This window comes from Mus pahari, chromosome 11 (assembly GCF_900095145.1).
Source record: "Mus pahari chromosome 11, PAHARI_EIJ_v1.1, whole genome shotgun sequence".
Classification (NCBI taxonomy): Eukaryota; Metazoa; Chordata; class Mammalia; order Rodentia; family Muridae; genus Mus; species Mus pahari.
This window is the reverse complement of record NC_034600.1, coordinates 17,852,909-17,858,811: the sequence shown is the minus strand read 5'-3', so window position 1 is coordinate 17,858,811 and position 5,903 is coordinate 17,852,909.

Genomic DNA, 5,903 nt, shown 5'->3' with positions numbered 1-5,903 from the left:
GAACCATTGTTGGGATTTGGACTGCAGACTGTAAGTCATCAATAAATTCCTTTACTATATAGAGACTATCTGCAAGTTCTGTGACTCTAGAGAACCTTGACTAATACAGGCTGCTACCAGGGAATGGGAATGGGAATGCAAATAAGAGTTAGGAGGAGGAAGAGGCCAAGGAGTAGGCTGAAGAGGATGAACTATAGGAACTTAAGTCATTGGTGTCCCTGTGCTTCTAGGAGAAATTGCTAGTCTCTTCACTCTCTCATGAAGACTCATTGGGTTTTGCTGAATGCCAGAGCTACTGAACCTATTTACACTCTTAGAGACTTTTTTTATGATCTTTTTCTTTATATTAGTTTCTTTGATTATTTGTTGCAATAATAATTCATCTTGTTTTTCTTTTAAAGTTACATTTAACTTTATTTTTGTTTATTGATCATTTATAAGGGTATTTTGTTTTCCATGTGCAGTCATAAATGTAACATCTATATTCTAAGCATTTCTGACACTACATTTTGCTTATTTGCTTCACCTTGTTTTCAGGCTATGGGCCAATATTTTGGAGACACTAAAATCTTCTTTCACCATGATAAATTATGAATGATTTGCTCTGCAAATAAAAAGAACAAAGGAGAATCAGAAATAATTAGCTTAGAAATGTCATATCATACTGAGCAAAATATTAAAGAGATTTGCTGAAGGCTTTCACAACAGTGATTACTATTACTCTTATATTATTTAAAAAGGCTGATAATAATCAGGATACAAAACTCAGTGGCTCAGGGGTTTAGGTTACACTCTAGCTTTGCTGGATAATATTCTGAATCAAAAAAATATTTAAACTATTCAACTACATGTAAAATAAACTTTAGCAAATACATTAGATAATCTCTAATAAGGTTTTATGAGGTTGTTCCTAACCATAAAATATTATCAAAAAGAAAGTAATGGCTAAAATGTTATTCAGTAACCTTTAAAAAAAAATCATGTGATTGAAGTGACTGTGACTAGAAATTCTGATTAGTCCTCTTTGGATCAAATTAATTTGTCTTATAGACCATGCATGGTACATACTGGTATCAGTGCTTTCTAAAAAATACACAGAAGCAGCCCTACAGTAATTCAGTGAGTAATGGACATCAATCAAATGCCTATATGTAGATTCAGTATGATTTTTTAAAATACCTTAATGGTTAAGATTGTTTTTGACATTAGCAAACAGATGAGTAAAAGTATTCTTTAAATTAAAATAAATGCAATAGTAGCATCAAAAATGACAACTTAATGAATATAGTCACGTTCCATTGTGAATTAATTTAGTTTTCCTTTGGATCAGAATAAAATCTTGTGACAATGGCCATATGGCTTCCATAACTAAATATATGTTGTCTGCTCTTTTATTTAAGAAAAAAAATCATAATAGTTCCTATTAAAAAATTGAGATACTAGCTGGGTGTGGTGGCGCATGCCTTTAATCCCAGCACTTTGGAGGCAGAGGCAGGTGGATTTCTGATTTTGAGGCCAGCTTAGTCTACAGAGTGAGTTCCAGGACAGCCAGGGCTACACAGAGGAACCCTGTCTTGAAAAACAAAACAAAACAAAACAAACAAAAAAACAAAATAAAAATTGAGATATTATGGTTCATGACAGTGAATTTCATTATTGACCTGAAATAATTCTCATAAATATTCTCATATATTCTCATAAATTAATCATTCAATGTTTGTGTGGTTTGTAGAATTATAGCATATTTGATTAATGGTATGAAAAACGTGACCATAAATTTGGGAGGTAGTTGAGAGGGATTTGAAGGTTTAGAAGAAAGAATGGAAAGGGAGAATTGTTTGTTGTAAATATAACTTTAAAATCTGTTTAAAAAATAAAAATAAGAGAATGAGTTATAAATAAAATATTGCAAAATAAACTCATATTTGCTATTTCTACTTGAGATAAATTTGACATGTCTATTTCTAGCAAAAGAAAATTATCTACACTTTAAATTTACAATTATAAAATTGTTCTCTGGGCTCTTATTAATATTCCTTTTTCCTGTGGTTGTATACCACATTATTTTTCTTCATTTATTTTTTTTATTTTTTCATAATTTGAACAATATGAATAAAGACCTTTTTTAATAAAACAATTTATTTTAATAAAATAATTTAACCATTTTTTGCTTTGATTTATAATTTTCTGGTCTTTATGGTTTTCTTTCTTAAATATTTATTTCCCTAATCTTTTCTGTTTAAATAGTCACATTGTAATTTCAATTATAATTTCCCCATTTATTTTGCTTCATTTCACTTGTAATTATTTCTTTTTATTTACATTCCAGAAGTTGCATCCCTCCTGGTCACCCCTCCCTCAGTTCTTCCTCCCATTCTACCTCCCCTTTGCCTCTGAGATAGCGCCCCCTGCCCCCACATCTCCTATTCCTGAGGCCTCAGGTCTCTGCAGGATTAGGTTCATCCTCCTCAACTGAGGTCAGATAAAGCAGTCCTCTGCTACATATTTTCCAGGGACCTCAGACTAGCTTGTGTATGCTCTTTAGTTGGTAGCTTAGTCGCTGTGAGCTTCTGGAGTTCCAGGTTAGTTGAGACTGTTGGTGTTCCTATGGGTTTGCCAACGCCTTCAATCTTTCCCCCAATTCTTCCAATTGGGTCCTTGACCTCAGTCTAACTGAACCTGAAAGTATCTGCATTTATCTCAGTCAGCTGCTGGTAGGGCTTCTAAGAGTACAACATTGTTATGCTTCTGTCTGTAACCACAACACAGTATTAGTCATTAGTGCCCCCTTGATGAGATGGGTCCCAAGTTGGGCCAGTCACTATATGGCCTTTGCTTCATTCTCTGCTCCATTTTTGTTCCTGCATTTTTTTTAGACAGGAACATTTCTGGGTCAGAAATATTGACTGTTGGTTGGTAACTCCTTCCCTCACTTGAGGCCCTGATTATCTGATGGAGGTGATCTCTTCAGTTTTTCTCTCCACACTGTTGGGCACTTCAGCTAAGTTCACCTCCATTGGATTCTGGAAGTCTCTCATATCCCATGTCTCTGGGACTTCTAGAGGGTTCATCCCATCTCTCACTCTAGAAGCTACATATTTCCATTCGTTCTCTTGGCCCTCTGGGCTTCAATCATGTTCCTCCCCTTACCTAATTCTGCCCTGATTTTCCTGATACCCTTTCCACCAAAATCCCTCCCTTGCTCTGTGTCCTGCCATTATTTAGTTTCCTCCTTCTAGGTGGGATTGAAACAGCCTCACTTGGGTCTTCCTTCATGTTAAAGTTCTAATGGTCAATGGTTTATATCCTGGGTATTCTGTTTTATTTGGCTAATATCAACTTATCAGTGAGTACATATCATGCATGTCCTTTGGGGTCTGGGTTATATCACTCACGGTGATCATTGATGTTCCATCCATTTGCCTGCAAAATTCATGATGACCTCATTTTTAATAGCTGAATAGTATTCCATTATGTAATTGAACCACATTTTCTGTATCCATTCTTTTTTTTTGAGGGATATTTGGGCTGTTTCCAGGTTCTGGCTACTACGAATAAGACTGCTATGAACAGAGTGTATCCTTCTGATATATTGGGGCATCATTTGAGTACATTCCCAGGAGTAGTATACCTGAGTCTTCAGGTAGAGCTATTTCCAATTTTCTGAGGAATCTCCAGATTGATTTCCATTGTGGTTGAACCAGTTTGTAATCCCACCATCAAAAGAGGAGAGTTCCTCTTTCTCCACATTCTCGCCACCATATACTGTCACTTGAGTTTTGATCCTAGACATTGTAATTGGTGTAAGTTGGAATCCCAGAGTCATTTTTGATTTGCATTTCTATGATGACTAAAGATGGTGAACACTTCTTTAAATGCTTCTTGGTTATTTGCGACTCCTTTGTTGAGAATCATCTGTTTGGCACTGTACTCCTGCTTTTTAAAACTGGTTTGCTGGTGTCTAACTCCTTGAGTTCATTATATATTTTGGATATTAGCCCTGTGTCAGATGTAGGGTTAGTGAATACTTTTTTCCAATCTGTTTCTTGCTGTTTTGTCCCATTGAGGGTATCCTTTGCCTTACAGAAGCTTTTCAGTTCCCTAAGGTCCCATTTATCAATTATTGATGTTAGAGAGTAAGCCACTGGTATTCTGTTCAGGATTTTTTTCCCCTGGGCTAATGCATTTTAGACCCTTTCCCACATTCCCTTTTATTAAAACTGTTTTTGTATTCCGCTTCTATAAAACTGAAATTATCTCTTTTAATTTATAAAAATAAGTCTTTACTTTGTTGCATTATTATAGTTAATTTCTAATCTAGTTAAAAATAATTTATGCATAAGCATAAATAAGATTGTATATGAAGACAGTTACATGAATTTATTTTGAATGTTTATTACTCACAAACGCTATATACTTATTCAAATGTGTTTTACATGATATATAATTGTTATGTTTGCTTAGAACTCACTGTACAAATCAGACTAGCCTGAAGCTTTCAATGATGCTTCTTTCTTACACTCAAAACTGTTAGGTTTATGATGATGAGCCACCACATCTCATTTGACTTTTCTTTATTAATGTTAGATTTTTTTAAAAAAGTATATTTGTATATTTTACACATATTAATTTAAATAGTATTATATAATGTCATTTCTTTTCTTTCGCATAGGTTCCCCCAGCTAACCTTCCTCAAATTATTCTCTCTTCACATGATAGCCTACTTTTCTTGGATTATTATTACATACACATTAAAAAATGTCTTATCTAAAGGAGTTTTTTGATGTTAAATGCATATATAGAACATATGGCATATCCATTTTAAACTGTAAATATATACACATGTAAATATATTTAATTTGTAATTATAGGTATATATCACATAGGAATAACCATAAGTAATAATATATGGATGCCAACATTGCAAATTTGTTAATATTTACTGGAACAGATGAGCACATATGATATGGAAATCATAGCAGCCGTATATGAAGTGGGTGTGTAGCTATATTATTCGAATACAATTTTACTATTACATATTATTTTTTGATTTTTATAAATTAGTTTATTAGATATTTTCTTTATTTACGTTTCAAATGCTATCCCAAAAGTCCCGTATACCCTCCCCCTACCCTGCTGCCCTATCCACTCTCTTCCACTTCTTGGCCCTGGTGTTCCTCTGTATGGGGCATATAAAGTTTGAAAGATCAAGAGGCCTCTCTTCCCAATGATGGCCGAGTAGGCCATCTTCTGCTACATATGCAGCTAGAGACACAAGCTCTGGGGATACTGATTAGTTCATATTGATGTTCCACCTATAGGGTTGTAGATCACTTCAGCTCCTTAGGTAATTTCTCTAGCTCCTCAACTGGGGGCTCTGGATGGTCCATACTTTCGTCTTATCTCCAAACTTTGTCTCTGCAACTCCTTCCATGGGTATTTTATTCCCTATTTTAGGGAGGAATGAAGTATCCACACATTGGTCTCCTTCTTCTTGATTTTCGTATGTTTTGCAAATTGTATCTTGGGTAGTCTAGGTTTCTGGGCTAATATCCATGTATCAGTGAGTGCATATCAAGTGACTTCTTTTGTGATTGGGTTACCTCACTCAGGAAGATAACCTCCAGATACATCCATTGGCCTAAAAATTTCATAAATTCATTGTTTTTAATACATTGTGTAAATGTACCAAATTTTCTATATCCATTCCTCTGTTGAGGGACATCTGGGTTTTTTCAAGGTTCTGGCTATTATAAATAGGTCTGCGATGAACATAGTGGAGCATGTGTCCTTATTACCAGTTGGAACATCTTCTGGGTATATGCCCAGGAGAGGTATTGATGGATCTGCCTGTAGTACAATGTCCAGTTTTCTGAGGAACCACCAGACTGATTTCCAGAGTG